Source organism: Mustelus asterias, chromosome 18 (genome assembly GCF_964213995.1).
Source record: "Mustelus asterias chromosome 18, sMusAst1.hap1.1, whole genome shotgun sequence".
NCBI classification, from domain to species: domain Eukaryota; kingdom Metazoa; phylum Chordata; class Chondrichthyes; order Carcharhiniformes; family Triakidae; genus Mustelus; species Mustelus asterias.
Window position 1 is genome coordinate 75,593,833 of NC_135818.1, and position 20,524 is coordinate 75,614,356.

Below are 20,524 nucleotides of genomic sequence, written 5' to 3' on the forward strand. Positions count from 1 at the left end.
TGGGTACACTGAGGGAGAATTTAGCATGGCCAATTCATTTAACTTGCACATCTATGGACTGTGGGGAAGCATCCAGAGGAAACCCACGCAGACACGGGGAAGAATGTGCAAACTCCACACAGTGACCCAAGCCGGGAATCGAACCTGGGTCCCTGCCGCTGTGAGGCAGCAGTGTTAACCACTATGCCACCGTGCCGCCCGCTTATGATCTAAAAATGAAACTGAGAAAGACTCACGCTCTACATGTCACCCAAAGCTGCGTGCATGTAAAGTTGCCATGTCGCTGTTGTTTAAATTCTTTCCCAACAGATCAATATTAATTTGTAAGGGCCATCTGGCAATGCTGCATTTCCGTATGTCAGCCATCACATTACATCCACTGCATTAGCTGGATGTGAAAGGGTTAATTGTTTCCTCATGAAAAGGGACTCCACACGCTCAGGGAGAGCAGCCCGGGCTGGAGAGAAGGGTTGGTGTCAAAGGTCAGGGTCAGCGACTGTAGCAAAGGTCTAGCATAGTGGCAGCTCACTGACAGCCCTAGACTTGACCCCTTGCTGACCTGCATCTGTCAAGGAAGTCGTGAGGGTCATGGTCAGGTCCACAATGCCTGCAATCTGAGCCTTGCACTTCCTGTTGCTATGGTAATCTCCTTTCCCCATCCTCCACTCCCCCCCCACCCCAACCCAACTCCCAACAATCTGTATCAGAAACACAAGCTACATAGCATGGCTGGGTACACAGGATCCTTTCTCTGCTCACTGCAGTTAAGCAAACCCAATTGATTTCTCCATAAAGTGCTCCACCATCATTGCAATGTCCATTCTTGTTAAATGTGCGGCCTATTTACCGTGGATGCGCACACTACATTACCACAAATTCTCCTCTAAAAAAGCACTAGAGGCTGTTAGAAGCAGTCAACTCCAACTAAGCAAATACCTGATAGAAATTAATATTTTTGTTGTGTCATTGGAGAGAGCAAATTCAAAACCATCCTGTATCTCGATACCGTATCCGCTCAAATTAACCAAATCATTTGAGTTGTGAATTCTTGTTAAGTGAATATTTATTGCTCCCTTACATATATTACTGCATTACTGCCAAAGTACAAGATATATTAAATGGTGTTTGGTATTCCACCCTCCCTACAGCTAGTGAAAAGAATTGCCAGAATGAAGCCTCATAGATTGGAAAACCTGTCTTCACAGTTAAGCACTTAAACCTTAAATGTGCGTCTTCTTTGTGCGCTATTTATTGTGGTTCAGGGTATTCATGTCAAAAAAAGTGAATAATGTTTCCACTGTAAACCTTGGTGACTTTGGAGGAACCGAAATATCTCAAAGTGCTTAAAAAGAGAGAGTTGGAGATGAAACGGTTGTTAAGATGGGTGGCATGGTGGCACAGTGGTTAGCACTGCTGCTTCACAGATCCAGGGTACCAGGGTTCAATTCCAGCCTTGGGAAGCAGTGTGGAGTTTGCATGTTGTCTGCGTAGGTTTCCTCCGGGTGCTCTGGTTTCCTCCCACAGTCCAAAGATGTGCGGGTTAGGTGGATTGGCTAAATTGCCCCTTGGTGTCCCAAGATGCGTAGGTTAAATGGATTAGCTATGGTAAATGTGTGGAGTTACAGGGATAGGGCGGGGGGAAGGGAGGTTAATGTAGATGATCCATTTTGTGGAAGAATTTGAGGTGGTGAGAGAGATACCAATGTGAAAGAGTTTGAGGAAGGGACAGAATAAATGTGAGGGTGCAGTGATTCCCCTTTAATGGCAACACAGCAGAAAAGGGTCACCCGGCTTGAGGGACTAATTGGGACTGAGAGTGGGTATTCACCCCAGGGGGCGTGAAGCTCTCTCTTAGGCAGAAGCCATCTTGAAGACATGTAGAAGACACAGAGGGACTGGGGCAACCGCTAAGCTTTTCCAGGCCAGCCCGAGGGAGCCTGCCGGCCTCTGTACAGTTTTTCCTTATTAATGAATACCTTTTGTGTTCCTGACAAAGTCTTTGAGCATGCATCACTACGGGGGACAGTCATGTGGCACCTTCCTGTGGGTGAACTGCTCCACAAAATAAGGCAAAAACAGCAAAATGCTGGAAAATCTGCAGATCTGACAGCGTCTGTGGAGAGAGAGTAGAGGCAATGTTTCGAGTCTAAATGACCCTTCGTCAGAGCTGAAACTGCCTCTATTCTCTCTCCACAGACATTGTCAGACCTGCTGAGATTTTCCAGCATTTTTCTGTTTTTGTTTCAGATTCCAGCATCCGCAGGATTTTGCGTTTATCACAATATGAGGCACTTCAGCGACGCGGAGAGATGAGAGAAGCTGGGATTGATCAAAGGCAACGTGGGGGAGGGTGGGTGGAACAGATGCATTCAAATCATGAAGGGTTTTGGTGGAGCAGGTGAGGTGAAAAGCATTGTCGGCAAGGATACGAGAATAGGATTCAATAATCACTTTCCAAAGGGAATTCGATTTATACTTAAAAAGGAAAACGAAATTACAGGGCTAGCATTAAAGGACAGGAGAATGTGACTAATTGGATAGATGCTGTGAAAGCTCCCCATCCATCAACCCTAAAACGGAGCGCTCGTCACCCAGCATGCTGTGGGAGGCTGCCAGGATTTATCTGCCAGTCTCCCCACCTAGCAGAGGCTCCTCCAGCCATTGGTAAAATGACAGTGAAGATGGGAACAGATCCTTACTTGACCACAGAATCACAGAATACTACAGTGCAGAAGAGGCCCTTCGGCCCATTGAGTTTGCATCAACGCATGAAAGGCCCCTGGCCTGCCCACCTAATCCCACTTGCCAACACTTGACCCAACGCCTTGAATGTTATGATGTGCCAAGTACTCTTCCAGGTATTTTTTAAAGGATGTGAGGCATCCCGCCTCCACCACCCTCCCAGGTAGCGCATTCCAGACCGTCACCACCTTCTAGGTAAAAAACCTTTTCCTCAAATCCCCCCTAAACCTCCCACCCCTCACTTTTACCTTGTGTCCCCTCGTAACTGACCACTTAACTGACTCATTGGTCCCCAGGCAGGTGAGCCATCTGCCACGTTCCCCAATGGTATGGCGGCAGGAAGATATCGGGTGCACCACCCGACACATTTCCATTCCATTTTGGCATCCTTCCCAATTCCAAAGTTGTTCTCAAGCAGCTTTCATCCAGGGTGAAGGCAGGCATCAGCATCGCCTGCCTACCTCCCAACATGCCCCCTCCAACAATTGCCTGGCTCCCGATTCCACTTGGCTGCTTGTGAGGGCACACATCTACTGGTGTGTACTCTTACTCCAGGTGCGACCCCAGCAGTGGCCCCCCACTCCCTGTGGTGCTGTTGAGGCTGCTGAACTCCTGGACTCTGATTGGACTGGCAGCTCTTAATTGGTCAACATGGCCATCAGCAGGCGTCTGTAAAATGTGGCCCTGTGGGAGATGGTGGTATATTGGTAACATCACTGGACTCACAATCTAGAGGCCCAGGTTAATGCTCTAGTGACATGTGTTTAAATCTCACCATGGCATTTACAAACCTGCAATATAAAGATAGTCTCAGTAATGGTGACCACAAAACAATTGGTGATTGTTGTAAACCCCCCCCCCCCCCCCCCCCCGCCCACCCCCCCCCCAGTTCACTAATGTCCTTCAGGGAAGGAAATCTGCCATCCTTACCCGTCTGGCTTACACATGACTGCAGATCCACAGCAATGTGGTTGACTCTTAACTGCCCTCAAAAATGGCCAAGCCAGCCATTCGGTTCAAGGGCAATTAGGGATGGGCAACAAATGCTGGCTTTGCCACCCACACCCACATCCCATCAAAGATTAAAACGCAACCTGGGGTCTCACCACCTCAACAAGCCTTGAGGTCACCTCCAATTCTTCCACTTCTGGCCCTGGTGGACGGACCCCTGCCACCTTGGAGAAATCCAGCTGTTGAACTGTGTACCTGTCTCTCCGAATGCTGCCTGACCAGCTGAGTATTCCCAGCATATTTTCCCCAGATTTTCAAGATCTGAAGTTTGCCGTTTTTGCCTCAAAGAAGGAGGATAAATGTTGGCTTCTAAAGTTCAGCGGCTGAATGAAACTTCTTGAGATTCCCGATCATTATTATTGAATTACCTCGGTATCCATTCCACTCTCCCACCACCCCGCCCCCCCGCCACCCACACCCCTCTCCTCATCACCCTTAATTTCCCTCTGAATCTCATTCCGCTGAGTAAGATGAATCACCAGCAGAGGGAAAGAGTTTACTCGAGGGAATTGCCTTTCCTGCTTCCGATGTGTAATGCACTGCCTTCTAAATAACATGCGCCCAACTCGCGTCGAACATCACACTGCGCTGCTCCTATTCACTCCTGCAGGGGCAGCATGATGGTGGCACAGTGGTTAGCACTGCTGCCTCACAGGGCCTGGGACCTGGGTTCAATTCCCTGCTTGGGTCACTGCCTGTGGAGTCTGCACGTTCTCCCCGTGTCTGCGTGGGTTTTCCTCCGGGTGCTCTGGTTTCCTCCCAGAGTCTGTAAGATGTGCTGGTTAGGGGCATTGACCTGAGCAGGCGCTGGAGTGTGGCGATTAGGGGAATTTCACAGTAACTTTATTGCAGTGTTAATGTAAGCCTTATTTGTGACTAATAAATAAACTTTTAAAAGTTCATGTCCAAGAATAATAATTCACAGCAGATCAACTACACATTTGTCAACCTTCTACCATAATTTTCATTTTCTTCCCACTTAACCCTGTCAATGCTGGAATAGAATATCAGCCCCCACCCCCACGCTCCCCTCCCAATTTTTCTTTCATAATGAGATAGCAAAGTGTTGATGGGCTGCCATGTTGGTGAATGTTTGGGTAAGATTGGTGAACCACAAGTAATGTTGCTTTTTCAACTTTCCTTTGTGATGTGTTCTTTAACGATGTAAAATACCAGCGCCTAGTTTGTACAATGTCCTAAGTTCAATATTCCAAAGTATGCGAAATTCGGAGAGTGTGAGCAAGAAGGAAGGTCAAATCTTGACTGTTGGTTTGTGAGGAACAAGTTTAAGTTTTTAAGTTTATTTACTGGTGTCACAAGTAGGCTTACATTAACATTGCAATGAAGTTACTGTGAAAATCCCTGAGTCGCCACACCGTTCGGGTACACTGAGGGAGAATTTAGCATGGCCAATGCCCCTAACCAGTACGTCTTTCAGACTGTGGGAGGAAACCGGAACACCCAGAGGAAACCCACACAGAGACTGGGAGAATGTGCAGACTCCGCACAGACTGTGACCCAAACCGGGAATCGAACCCGGGTCCCTGGCGCTGTGAGGCAGCCGTGCTAACCATTGTGCCACCCGTGCCGCCCCATGGAATGTACAAGGAGGCTGGGTACAGAAGCAATGTTAGTGCCCCTGCAGCCCAAATCCAGCAAAAGTCAAAGCATTCAGGGCTGGAAATTGGAGAGAGATATAAAACAGTGTACAGTCCATGCATGGAGAATAATGTTGCCACTATTAAAACAGAGACTTGACGACTTACTCTATGCTGACACTTCATTACAGCACTGAGGGAGTGCAGCATTATTGGAGGTGCTCAATCAGTATCACTAAAACTGATGATCTGATCATTTTCCATATCTGTGGGACCTTGTGTGCAACTGGTTGCCACATTTCCCACAATGCAACAGCAATTGCCCATTTAATTGGTGATGGAATACTTTGAGCCAACTCTGAGATTGTGAAAGACACTGCATAAATTCATGGGCTTTACTTTCTCTTTTTTTAATAAAGGCAGCACATACTGCAGCCTGGACCATTCTGACTGAAACACAATCTACATCTTTTTTAGGTATGGACTGACATGCAGCCTCTCATAATAGCAGTTGAGATGTCATAAACCACAAGGCTTTGACATCTAGAAGTGTGACGCTTTGAAACCTACTGCAATAAGCTTTCAACGGTATTAATGCCCCAAAACTGTAGCAAGATTGTCATCTGTCCTGGGTTAGTCAGAGAAAAACAAGCCTCCTTAACCTTCAGAGTGCAGTCAGAAATGAACTTGTGGGACTGTGATTGTTAAAAAGTTGTCTTTCTACCACAAGGGTTAAGCCACATAAATAGCATTCTGTAAAGAAGTGACAGCAGCGAGGTATCAAATCTAATACTCCTTTGATATTCCAGTTGAGTAGCAGAATAAGCAAATTCTTCCTCTTAATAAGTGCACGGGGGTACACAGGCCTATGCACATTTTTTCAACTCTTCTTTGTCTGCTAAATGGTTTTGTGTTAAGTATTTTTTTAATTTAATCATGGGACGTGGGCTTCACTAACTAGGCCAGCATTTATTGCCCATCCCTAATTGCTCTTGAGAAGGCGGTGGTGAGCTGACCTTCTGTAGTCCAATGTGGTGTGGGTACACCCACAGTGCTGTTGGGGAGGGATTCCAAGATTTTGACCCAGCAACTGTGAAGGAACAGCCAGAATGGTGTGTGACTCGGAGAGGAACTTCCAGGTGGTGGTGTTCCCATGTTTCTGCTGCCTTTGTCCCTCCAGATGGCCGTGGTTATGGATTTGGACAGTGATATCTAGGAGCTTTGGTGAGTTCTTGAACTACATCTTGTCGATGGTACACACTGTTACCATGGTGGTGAAGGGAGTGAATATTTATGGATGGGGTGCCAATCAAGCGGACTGCTTTGTCCTGGATGGTGTTGAGTTTCTTGAGTATTGTTGTAACTGCACTCATCCACGCAAGTCAAGAGTATTCCATCATACCCCTGAAATGAAAAGAAACTTAAAAAATCTGAACTCATTTTCAACTTTCAACTTTCCCTCTTTCCTAATATTTTATTTTATGTTGCCACACTACCGGAAGGATGTTGATGCATTGGAAAGGGTGCAGAAGAGATTTACCAGGATGTTACCTGGACTATGAAGAAAGGTTGAACAAGCTTGTATTGTTTTCATTGGAACATCGGAGGATGAGGGGGAACCTGATAAAGGTTTACAAGATTATGACAGGCGTGGATAGAGTGGATAGAGTCTTTTTCCCAGGGTCGAAGGGTCAATTACTCGGAGACATACATTGAAAGTGAGAGGGGGAAAGTTTAAAAGAGATGCAAGGGGCTAGTTTTTCACACAGAGGGTGGTGAATGCCTGGAACGCCGGGGGAGGTGATGGAAGCAGTTTCTATAACAACGTTCAAGAGGCATCTGGATAGATACATGAATAGGAATAGGGGGATATGGACTGCTTGGAGCCAAGAAAATATTAGATTAGAGAGGCATCTGTGTTGGCACAGACTTGGTGGGCTGAAGGGCCTACTCCTGTGCTATACTGTTCTTTGTTCTATTTTTTTTAATTTGTGTGGTAAACTCCAGATATCTTACCCGAGCAATGCATTCTGCAGTAAACCTCTTCCATTCATCCAATATCCAGGGAAACAACTAGGCAGGAACACTGTTGATCTTTCTCATTAAGAGGCGGCACGGTGGCACAGTGCTTAGCACTGCTGCCTCACAGCTCCAGGGTGCTGGGTTCAATTCCTGGCTTGGGTCTGTGTGGAGTTTGCACGTTCCCCCCGTGTCCGCGTGGGCTTCCTCCGGATGCTCCAGTTTCCTCCCACAGTCCAAAGATGTGCGGGTTAGGTGCATTGGCCATGCTAAATTGCCCCTTAGTGTGTCCCAGGATGTGCAGGTTAGAGGAATTAGCAGGGTAAATATGTGGCATTATGGGGATAGGGCCTAGGTGACCATCATAAATAAAACCAAAAAAACATTGGAAGCACCAAGAAGATCTGCAACGCCCGTAAAAGAGAATAGCAGGGTTACAGTTTCCAGTTGTTGGCATTTCAGTTCTGCATAGAATATATCTTCCCATCAGGATGGAGGCTAAAGTATCCAGTTAATGTCTGACAAATTGCCATGTTATTTCTAGGGCTGGGTCTGTGAGCTATGTGAGGGAGGAAGGAGTGAGGGACGGAGGGAGGGATTGCAGGGACATTGTTCATATGTTGATCAGCTGCAGTTTCAAAGAATTTTAGGAAGAACATGATCTTCTCAGAGTGGGCTCTTTTTCATGATGCTGCAACATGTGTTAACCAAGTGAGGGGACATTCCTCCGTCACCTGAGCATGAAGCAGTGATGGGTCATTGCTTGGGAAAGGTGGAGGTCACAGGTTCAGAAGCTGCTGTGGAAAGAGCCTTGGTGAGTTCCAGCAGTGCATCTTGCAATAAAGTACACACAGTCGCCACTGTGCACTGATGGTGGAGATAGTGAGAGAATAGTCATGTTGGTCGATTGGGTGGCGATCAAACAGACTGAATCATAAAATCCCTACGGTGCAGAAGGAGGCCATTTGGCCCATCGAGTCTGCACCGACCACAATCCTATCCCCGTAATCCCACATATGTACCCTGCGAGTCCCCCCTGACACTGAGGGGCAATTTTCCATGGTCAATCAACCTAACCTGCACATCTTTGGAGTGTGGGAGGAAACTGGAGCACCCGGAGGAAGCCCATGCAGGCACAGGGAGAACATGCAAACTCCACACAGTCAGTGACCCGAGGCTGGAATTAAACCCGGGTCCCTAGCATTTTGAGGCAGCAGTGCTAACCACTGTACCACCGTGCTGCCCAGCAGGGTTTGCCCTGCATGGTGTCAAGCTTTTTAGAGTCATTGAGTCACACAGATATACAGCACGGAAACAGGTCCTTTGGCCCAACTCCTCCATGCCGACCAGGTTTCCTAGTCCTATTTGCCTACATTTGGCCCATATCCTGTTTGAGTCTTGTTGCAGCACTCATCCAGGCTAGTGGAGAGTATTCCATCACACCCCTAACTAGATGATGGAGAGGCTTTGGGGAGTCAGGATGTGAGCAGCTCGCCTTGGAATTTCCAGACGGGAGGGAGTTCCGGGATTTAAACTCTACAGCGACGAAGGAATGGGGCGATACGTGCCCAGGTTGCCTCGATCTGGGACTTGGAGTGGAGCTTAGTGCTGGCGGTGTTCAGATGGCGGTAAAGGCTGCGATTGTAGCAGAGTCTTTATGACTTGGGATCCCATCACAGGGAGCCAGGGACTGGCGGCAAGTCAGAGGTTCAGGGATATTGTGGGGGAAATTCAGCGGGATATTACCTTTCACCGGAATTCATTAAACATGTATTCAATTGGAAAGGCAACTGTCATTGGTTTACATCGAGCTCAATTTGTTCGTTCGCAAATTCAGACCAAGGATGAATGAAGCATACTTCAGATCTTTGAGTGCAGGTATTGACACCCAGAACTCCTGGAACCACAGTGACAGTGTGTGAGAAACCTGAGCATCACTTTATTGTTTATTTATCAGTGTCACAAGTAGGTTTACATTAACACTGCAATGAAGTTACTGTGATAATCCCCTAGTTCGCCACACTCCGGCGTCTGCTCAGGTACACAGGGGATGAATTTAGCATGGCCAATGCACCTCACCAGCACGTCTTTCATACTATGGGAGGAAACTGGAGCACCCGGAGGAAACCCACGCAGACATGGGGAGAGCGTGCAGACTCCGCACAGACAGTGTCCCAAGCTGGGAATCGAACCCAGGTCCCTGGCGCTGTGAGGCAGCAGTGCTAACCACTGTGCCATGTAGTTCTTGAAAACAGAAAGCCAAATCTGAACATGAATTTACCAGACGGTGTCCAACGATGTTGCGCCTTCCTCCAGACAGGGCAAGGGGGATCTTGATGACAGCAAGAAATGTGAGGAAAAATGTAGGCAGAAGATGTAAATTAAAAATCGAGAGAGAGAGAAGGCAGCACAGGAGCTCAAGAGGTTGAATGCTCAATTCCCAACCAGATGGTCCCCAGATTGAGTCCCAGGGCTACCTGTCACTCAAACACGGTTGCCACAGTTGGGTGGGTTTTTGTCAGTTCTCAGCAGGGTCACTTGGTGTGGTGCCAGTCGATAACAAGGCACCGTGTGGGAAGGAGGGGGTGATCGGGGTGGGCAGGGGGAGGGTTGCTGTTGTTGTTTGTTGTGGAAGGGTAGAGTGGCGGAGAGGATACCAAGTGTATAAACTGGCGTCATGCAGCTTGCCGACTTGAATCATTCCCTTCCGCAGGCTAATCACCGTAGAGTGCCCGGGACGGCAGTCGTCAAGGAGTCAACAGCACAGACGGTCCCGTTCTTCCACATGGAGAGGAATTAAAATGGGAAAAAAAAGCAGGGGGCCGGGCAGCAGAGGTGTGGAAGAAGGGGAGGGGAAGGGAAGAGAAGTGGGGGGAGGGCGGGGAAGGAAATAAGGGAAGAAATATAGCGGTCTTCACTTCAGACAGCTGAGCTGCTCTGAAGCGCTGTGCACAGTTAATGGTTCTGACTAAAAGAATGCACTCTGTAAAGGCCTGTGACACCAGTTCTCCCATCGATTGATCGTGGTTCCAGTGTGGTGTACTTGAGTTTATGACAAAAGGATTCATGACACCACTGCCAGAAAATCAATAGTGTGATAGATACTGCTCTTGGCAGACCCCATCTACATCACTTTGTTGTGCATTTGTTGTGACATTTATTACTTTGGCAATAAATTCCCTTCTGTAAAATAACAAATCGGAGCCCCGCAAATTCATTAACCTGGCATTAATTAACTAAGTGTGAGGAGGAGGAGGAGGAGGGGTGGGGCAGGACCAGCTGGATGATGGGGCTAGGTGTCTCTGTTCCCATCCACACAGCGGAATCTCATTTGAATCAGATGCCATTGCTGGTGCTCCGAGTTCAAATACATTGTGTAAATAATGCAAAGCAGCCAAACACCTAACTTAGCACATCAGTTCCAACTGCTGCTACACTGAACACAGACTGTTTGGAGAATAGAAGCAAGATGGCCAAGTGCCAATCTAAAGTGAGGCCTGTCTTTCTGTAGGTACTGTTGAATCTTTTTTTTATCTTAATTGATGGGTGACACCTATACTTCCCCCGCCACCTCCCCCACCTCATTCTCTCCCCAGTATCGTCACTGCCAAGTCTAAGTGGGCAGTGTTGCAGAAGAGCAGTGAAATCTCCTCAGGCAGGAGTCACAGGCCTAGTCTCCTCACAAAAGGGTCACAGGCTATTTCCTCACATGTACAGGGCCTGTCTTTTCACACGGAGGTCACAAGCCTGGTCTCCTCACACAGAGGACACAGGCCTGCTCTCCTCACACAGAGGTCACAGGCCTAGTCTCCATACACAGAGGTCACATGCCTAGTCTCCTTACACAGAGGTCATAAGTCTGGTCTCCTCACACAGAGGTCACAGGCCTGGTCTCCTCACTCAGTGGTCACAGGCCTAGTCTCCTCAGACACAGAGGTCACAGGCTGTCTCCTTACACACACAGGGCCTGTCTCTACACAGGGATCACAGGCTGTGTCCTCAAACACACAGGGCCTGTCTCTACACACAGGGGTCAGAGGCTGTGTCCTGAAACACACAGGGCTTAGTCTCCATACACAGAGGTCACAGGCCTAGTCTCCTCAGACACAGAGGTCACAGGTTGTCTCCTTATGCACATAGGGCTTGTCTCCACACACAGAGGTCACAGGCTGTGTCCTCAAACACACAGGGCCTGTCTCCACACACAGAGGTCACAGGCTGTGTCCTCAAACACACAGGGCCTGTCTCCACACACACAGGTCACAGGCTGTGTCCTCAAACACACAGGGCCTGTCTCCACACACAGAGGTCACAGGCTGTGTCCTCAAACACACAGGGTCTGTCTCCTCACAGACCTAGTCTGCTCATACACTGAAGTTTGCTCTCTCTTTTTATATGACAGTTCCTAACTTTCACACAGTGCCTTCTCCATCATCCTCCTTCCCCCTGCCCCAACACCCCCTCCACCACTCTCTCCCCGCACCCCCATGCTCCCAATGTCCTGCCCAAATTCCCAAGTTCAGGAACTTGCTGCACAGATAATTGCTGTTGGAAACCTGTCAGTTGACATCTGTGGCCTGCCACACTGGAGCAGTCATTCGCCAGGTACTATCTTCCATTCTGTGGCGAGCATTGGAGACGAGCGTGATTCCACCGGGAGAGAGTGGGATGGCTGACCTTGCGGAATGTTGCTCTGTACAGCTCATTAAATGTGCACCTGCATGGGACTCGCACAATATCCTGGCAATGTGACAGCATGCCACCACTCCAACCTTCCTCGCTAACACTACCTCTCTTCCTTAGTTATCCCCCGTGCAACCTGCACTGTCCCCACCCAGGTTAAGTATAGGCTGGCGTTTACAGACACTCACCAAAGTCGACAATGCAATGGCAACTCAGCATCAATCATGGAAGGAGTCAAGCTCACCTGGTGAGTGCAACTTATGTGCAGTCGTGAAAGTGAACATTCCAGTTTCTAGCTGGTGGGGAAATTAATTTGGACGGTGATCTTAATTCCAGTGAAGTGGCTTTTTAATGAGCAGGACATTCTAATTAATATAAACGGGCTTTCCGACATTGTTCATTGGGAAACTCAACCCACCTTTAACCCACATTCAAAGATCCGGGCAGCATGTTGGCAGAGTGCTTATCAATACTGCCTCACAGCGCCAGGGACCCAAGTTTAATTCCAACCTCGGGTCCCTGGCGCTGTGCAGAGTCTGCACATTCTCCCCATGTCTGTGTGGGTTTCCTCCGAGTGCTCCAGGTTCCTCCCAAAGTCCAAAGATGTGCTGGTTAGGTGGATTGGCCATTGGTTTACAGGATATGGTCGGGGAGAGGGCAAGATGCTCTTTCAGAGAGTTGGTGCAGTTGGGTCGAATGGCCTCCTTCTGCACTGTAGGTATTCTATGGTTCTATGATTCTATGAACGTAATTGCTAAAGTTCATCCCAACATGGGGAAACTGAAACCGAAGAGCAGAGTGTGAGGGAGCACAGGTGTGGGGGAGCACAGGTGTGGGGGAGCACAGGTGTGGGGGAGCACAGGTGTGGGGGAGCACAGGTGTGGGGGAGCACAGGTGTGGGGGAGCACAGGTGTGGGGGGGCACAGGTGTGGGGGAGCACAGGTGTGGGGGAGCACAGGTGTGGGGGAGCACAGGTGTGGGGGAGCACAGGTGTGGGGGAGCGCAGGTGTGGGGGAGCACAGGTGTGGGGGGGGCACAGGTGCGGGGGAGCACAGGTGTGGGGGAGCACAGGTGTGGGGGAGCACAGGTGTGGGGGAGCACAGGTGTGGGGGAGCACAGGTGTGGGGGGGCACAGGTGTGGGGGAGCACAGGTGTGGGGGAGCACAGGTGTGGGGGAGCACAGGTGTGGGGGAGCACAGGTGTGGGGGGGCACAGGTGTGGGGGAGCACAGGTGTGGGGGAGCACAGGTGTGGGGGAGCACAGGTGTGGGGGGCACAGGTGTGGGGGAGCACAGGTGTGGGGGAGCACAAGTGTGGGGGGGCACAGGTGTGGGGGAGCACAGGTGTGGGGGAGCACAGGTGTGGGGGGGGCACAGGTGCGGGGGAGCACAGGTGTGGGGGAGCACAGGTGTGGGGGAGCACAGGTGTGGGGGGGCACAGGTGTGGGGGAGCACAGGTGGGGGGGAGCACAGGTGCGGGGGAGCACAGGTGCGGGGGAGCACAGGTGCGGGGGAGCACAGGTGCGGGGGAGCACAGGTGCGGGGGAGCACAGGTGGGGGGGAGCACAGGTGGGGGGGAGCACAGGTGTGGGGGAGCACAGGTGGGGGGGAGCACAGGTGCGGGGGAGCACAGGTGCGGGGGAGCACAGGTGCGGGGGAGCACAGGTGCGGGGGAGCACAGGTGCGGGGGAGCACAGGTGCGAGGGAGCACAGGTGCGAGGGAGCACAGGTGCGAGGGAGCACAGGTGCGAGGGAGCACAGGTGCGAGGGAGCACAGGTGTGAGGGAGCCCAGGTGCGAGGGAGCACAGGTGTGAGGGAGCACAGGTGGGGGGGAGTTGGGCCCCACTTGCCTCCAGAGCAGGTCTCACCGGTGTCTGGAGTGGAGGGGTGCAGGGACGAGTGAGAGACTTTGGGCCCCATTTTATCATCAAGTTGCACCCGTTTTCGGGCTCGAAAACTTGGTAAAGTCGGGCGTGAGGCGAGTCGTGCGATCCGCGACTGTCTCCACGGCGGTTCCCCCTTTACCAATGGCTGAAAATGGCGATGATCAGGACCACGCCCAAAGCAGGCACGACGCAATTTAAATACATTTTAATTGAATTAATTGGCTGGACGCCCAACTTTACCAGCACTTCCCCCTTTACCACCGCGTTCGCCCGTCCAGATTTCCATGACCTTCTGTGATCCTGAGACCCTCATGACCTTCGCCCATTCAGCACGAAACAGACATGGTCCACAAAGGTCTGATTCGGGCATTCCAGCTTCTGAGGACGTAAGTTTAGAGCTTCTGGCGGCTCTCTGACTCAGATCGGTGATGGGGGGGAGGAAGAAAGGCAAGTCAGCTGGTTCTCTGGTGGGGGGGAGGGAGGGAGGTGGGTCAGATGGCTCTCTGGTGGGGGGACAGGGGGAGCAGGGGGGCAGGGGGGGTCGCTGCCACTCTGCGTGCGATCAGTGGGGGAGAAAACGGCGGGGGTCGCGATCGGTCTGGGTAGTGGGGGGATAAGGTGGACAGTTATGTTGTGGGGGTGGGGCAATGTCTGTGGGGGCCAGAGGGAGGCATTATCCGGCCCAGAGCGATGTGGCAGGGGAGCGTTTTTCTATATTTTTTTTACTGCGCATGCGCAGTTGAAGGCTCCAATTGGAACAGCAGCATTTCGGGCGTTATAAGCCCCCACCCAAAAGTTTCTGAGCACGATTCGGAATCACTGATATTTTTTCAGGCAGAGTGTGCATGGGGGCGCCTGAGAACGGGTCTAAAAGTCAGGTCTGAAATACTCCCAGATTCAGATCCGCCTAGCACTTAGAATCAAAATGATAAAATCAGGCCGTTTGGGTGGGTAGAGAGTGTGGGTGCAGAATGTGTCCATCAGTTTGCCTAACTCCGGGTATCAGGGTTCTCACTCACCCTCATCCACACCATCGTGCTTTCACATCCACTGTCACAATAGGTGAGGGTGATTGAGTGAGGACCCCATGCCTGGGAATGAGCTGGAAGCTCTCGCCCTTTTACAATCTTATACTCACTTTCCTTTATTACTCATTGGGCTATTTTGCTCAGCAAGTTATTTCTTTTCCTATTTTGTTTTTCTTTTAAATTCACGTTCCGTATGTTGTGCCAAACTTTATCTTTCTCAAATTTGCTCATTGGCCCCTTGAGTGAAAAAAAGTCATGTCCTTGCCCTCCACCTCCACTCCAAACTCACCCGTGCGAAAAGCTTGGACAAGCCTGATTGAAGTGGTCAGAAGGTTACATGCGCCCAAATTTAGTGATTCAGTGCTGCCAAAAAGTGAGATTCCCATTGGCAAAAAATTAACCCTGATACAAATAAGAGTTTAACTTTGAAGATTAAAAGGGCATCTGTTACTTGTCAAGCTTTAAAGATTACCACAAATTTTGGAATTGATTTTAGGCATCTTGCTGTTTAAATCAAACCATTTTAATGAAAGGACCATGCCTTTCAAAAAAAGCCCCGTACTATCTAGTTTTAACATGATCATTACACGGTGCCATAATACTCCTGAGTATAATATACCATCATTTACATTATTTATGCATCTATATGCATCCATGACCTTTTGGTCACATATCCTCTCAAGAGATGGCATCAGGGACAATGGGACCATTATTAACGGAACTTGGGAAGTTTGAACCTGATGATCTCATTGCCATCCATAACACCCAAGGACTGTAAGGAGGCTGCACACCACTCTGGAAGAACATCTGTTGCGTATTAAGCTGAGGCTGAAGGCGCCCAACATTGTGGCTGTGGAACCTTGACTTGGGCTAAGACTGAGGGAGGGTCTTCGTTGATGTGAAACTTTTGACTGGGCCAAATGCTGGGAGCAGGTTGTGGGACCTCACGGTGAAATAGCCTTACACCTAGAGCTAGGCCGTTCAGGGGTAATGTCAGGAGGCACTTCTTCACGCAGAGGGTCATGGAAATCTGGAACTCTCTCCCTCAGTTTTCCGATACAAAAGTCTGAGGTCATGCACCAACCAACTCAAGTGCTGGAATTTTACCGCCTCACCCGCCTCGTAAGATCCCACCCGAGGCCAGCGGAGAATTCTGTTCTGCGAGCCTCACCCGCCCCGATTCTGGGGTGGGCGAGGCGATAAAATTCTGGCCCAAACAGCTTTTTCTCTGTTGCCATCAAACTTTTAAATGGACCTACCTTATATTAAGCTAATCTTTCTCTCCACCCTAGCTGTGATTGTAAGGAGAAGGAGAATCCAAAGAGAATCCAAAGAGCGTCTACGAATACATAAAGGGCAAAAGAGTAACAAGAGAGAGAGTAGGGCCTCTTAAGGATCCACAAGAGATGGGTGAGATCCTAAATGAATATTTCTCATCAGTATTTACTGTTGAGAAAAGCATGGATGTTAGGGAACTTGGGGAAATAAATAGTGATGTCTTGAGGAGTGTACATATTACAAAGAAGGAGGTGCTGGAAGTCTTAAAGCGCATCAAGGTAGATAAATCCCCAGGACTTGATGAAGTGTATCCCAGGACATTGTGGGAGTCTAGGGAGGAAATTGCAGGTCCCCTAGCCGAGATATTTGAATCATCGATAGTCACGGGTGAGGTGCCTGAAGATCGGAGAGTGGCAAATGTTGTGCCTTTGTTTAAAAAGGGCTGCAGGGAAAAGCCTGGGAACTACAGGCCAGTGAGCCTCACATCTGTGGTGGGTAAATTGTTGGAAGGTATTTTGAGAGACAGGATCTAAAGGCATTTAGAGACGCAAGTACTGATTAGAGACAGTCAGCATGGCTTTGTGAGTGGAAAATCATGTCTCACAAATTTGATTGAGTTTTTTGAAGGGGTAACCAAGAAGGTAGATGAGGGCAGCACAATTGATGTTGTCTACATGGACTTTAGCAAAGCCTTTGACAAGGTACCGCATGGTAGGCTGTTGCATAAGGTTAAATCTCACGGGATCCAGGGTGAGGTATCTACATGGATACAAAATTGGCTTCTTGAAAGAAGACAGAGGGTGGTTGCAGAGAATTGTTTTTCAAACTGGAGGCCTGTGACCAGTGGTGTGCCTCAGGGATCAGTGCTGGGTCCACTGTTATTTGTCATTTATATTAATGATTTGGATGAGAATATAGGAGGCAAGTTTAGTAAGTTTGCAGATGACACTAAGATTGGTGGCATAGTGGACAGTGAAGAAAGTTATCTCCAACTGCAACGGGCTGTTGATCAATTGGGCCAGTGGGCTGACAAATGGCAGATGGAGTTTAATTTAGACAAATGCTAGGTGATGCATTTTGGTAGATTGAACCAGGCCAGGACTTACTCAGTTAATGGGGAGAGTTACAGAACAAAGAGATCTAGGGGTACAAGTTCATAGCTCCTTGAAAGTGGAGTCACAGGTGGACAGAGTGGTGAAGAAGGCATTCGGCATGCTTGGTTTCATCGGTCAAAACATTGAATACAGGAGTTGGAATGTCTTGTTGAAGTTGTACAAGACATTGGTAAGGCCACACTTGGAATACTGTGTACAATTCTGGTCACCCTATTACAGAAAGGATATTATTAAACTAGAAAGAGTGCAGAAAAGATTTACTAGGATGCTACCGGGACTTGATGGATTGAGTTATAAGGAGAGGCTGGATGGACTGGGACTTTTTTCTCTGGAGCGTAGGAGGCCGAGGGGTGATCTTATAGAGGTCTATAAAATAATGAGGGACACAGGTCACCTAGATCATCAATATTTTTCCCAAACGTAGGGGAGTCTAAAACTAGAGGACATAGGTTTAAGGTGAGAGGGGAGAGATACAAAAGTGTCCAGAGGGGCAATTTTTTCACACAGAGGGTGGTGAGTGTCTGAAATAAGCTGCCAGAGGTAGTAGTAGAGGCGGGTACAATTTTGTCTTTTAAAAAGCATTTAGATAGTTACATAAGTACGATGGGTATAGAGGGATATGGGCCAAATGCGGGCAATTGGAATTAGCTTAGGGATTTTAAAGAAAAAGGGCGGCATGGACAAGTTGGGCCAAAGGGCCTGTTTTCATGCTGTAAACCTCTATGACTATGACTCTATGACTATATTCTGCACCCTCTCCTTCCCTTCTCCCCTGTGTACTCTATGAACGGTATGCTTTGTCTGCATAGCACGCAAGAAACAATACTTTTCACTGTATCCCAATACATGTGACAATAATAAGATCAAATAAGTAAATTGAGGGCAGAATGTTCCCATCCCATCCACCACGGGAATCGTAGCGGGCGGGACACAGACCATGCAAAGGTCTGTTGACCTCGGGTGGGATTTTCCAGTCTTGGGGCAAGCGCAGCCTGAAGATCCTGCCCTGAGGCTAACAGATATTCATTAGGGATCCAATAGAGGTGTTCAAAATTACAATAGATTGTTAAGAAGAAACTGTTTCTCATACAGAAAGGTTGAGAACCAGAAAAGGCCTATTTAAAATAATTGGCAATAGAGCAAGAGGGAGATGAAGACAGCATGTTTAAATGTAGTGAGCTGCTATGATCTGATACTATATACCTTGAAAGGGTGATGGAAGAAAATTTAATGGCAACTTTCAAAGGGAATTGGATATATACTTGAACAGGAAAGCTTTACAAGGCTATGGGGAAAGGGCAAGGGAATGGGACTAATTGGATAACTAGAGCTGACACGGGCATGATGGGCCAAACAGCCTCCTTTTGTACAGTCCGATTCTTGTGAATTCAAGAACCAGAGTGTGGATATGCCTCTCAAAGTGTGAGCCAGCAAAGGAATGTGTGGCCTCAGGAAGGGCAAGAGAAACTGGAGAGAACAAAGAGTAAAAGATTGGTTGAAACATCAGCCGCAATTCTCCAGACTCGCTCAACCAAATCTCCATTCACAGCAGCGGGACCGGAAAATCCCAGCCGCAGGCAAGGTCGGAGAATTCCGGCCATGGGGGTCATTGGCAGGGTGGATGTGGAGAGAGTGGGTGGGTTTTCCAGCCTCAAACCAATGGGCATTATTGCGGGCGGGGCAGGAAAATTTGGGGAACTGTTAAAAGTCACAGCTCTCCAAATTTCCCACTCCCGCCCATGATGATGCTGGCCAGCGGTCGGGGCAGGAAAATCCCTGATTTTCACAAAATTACTCTGAATCTGTATTCCGAAGTGTTGTTTTGTGAATGAAGTCTGTCTAATTTGCATTTGAATGAATCAAAGTTTGGTCAGGAATGTGCATCCCCTGACTACAGTAAATGAAAAGGAGCAAAGTGACAATCTGACAGCAATTGCTATTCCCAGGAAGTTCTGATCCATTAATCTTTCCTCTTGTGGGAGAAACTACAACTGGGGGGAGTCACTGTTTGAAAATGAAGGGTCGCCCACTTATAATGGAGGTGAGGCAAAACATTTTCTCCCAGAGGGTTGTGAGTCTTTGGAACTTTCTTCCTGAATAGGTGGTGGGAGCAGAGGCCTTGAATATTTTTAAGGCAGAGGTGGGTAAATTCTTGGTGAGCAAGTGGGGGAGGGGGGGAATGGAGGGGGAGTAGGTTATTGGAGGTAGGCGGGATGCAGATTTGCAGTTGTTATCAGATCAGCCATGATCTTGTAAAATGGTGGAGTAAGCTCGAGGGGCTGAATGGCCTACTCCTGCTCCTTGTTTGTATACTCGTATTTAACTGTACAAATAACATTAACATTCTTGCCAATACATTGTCACGTGGTTTGTACACAATGTGAGGATATGCTTGTGTGTACAATGTTGACTTATCAGGTGAAACCTCAGCTTTTTTAATTTGCATTATATATAATATATATTATATATAAATTATACAAATCATGTACATTAGAAAAACCTGCAGATTAAGTATGTTGTACTATAAAAACTAATTTATTTAGAAATGAATTCCTATTTACGAAAACAGGGTAGTTTATTAGCGCTTAAGGAGCTTAGCGCCTGATATTTACACTGGCTATAGTCTGGCAGATGCATGAATAATTAACAGAATAACATTTACAACAGTGAGAATCGGGCTGGTGAATCGAAAACTAAACTTCATGAAAATCACTCTCCATAAACAATTAAAAGAACAAGCTTGAAGCAGAATCTTTAAGGGCTGTTTCCAAGACTGGTTACCCCGCCAGTGAGGAGAGATCCCAGCAAGGAGCACACATTGGGAAATATTGGGCTCACTAGGAGTGAGTGACCCTGGATCCAGTCCTTTTGGCTGTTAAAGCACTGAGAGAGGATCCACAGTCAGCCTGTGGATCAGGTGCTCTGCGTATCTTAGCCATAACCCCCAGGACCCATGTTTAAAGATTGCGTCATTTCTACTTTGGCACATTCAAGGACATTTGCCTTCGCCACTCCTGGTCAGTGTAACTCAGTGGGCAGCATTCATGCCTTTGGGTCAGAAGATTCTGCATCTGAGCCCCACTCCGAAAACTTGAGCACAAAATCTAGCGTGACACTTGTATACAATACTGAGAGAGTACTGCACTGTCAGAGATGAGTCCAAAG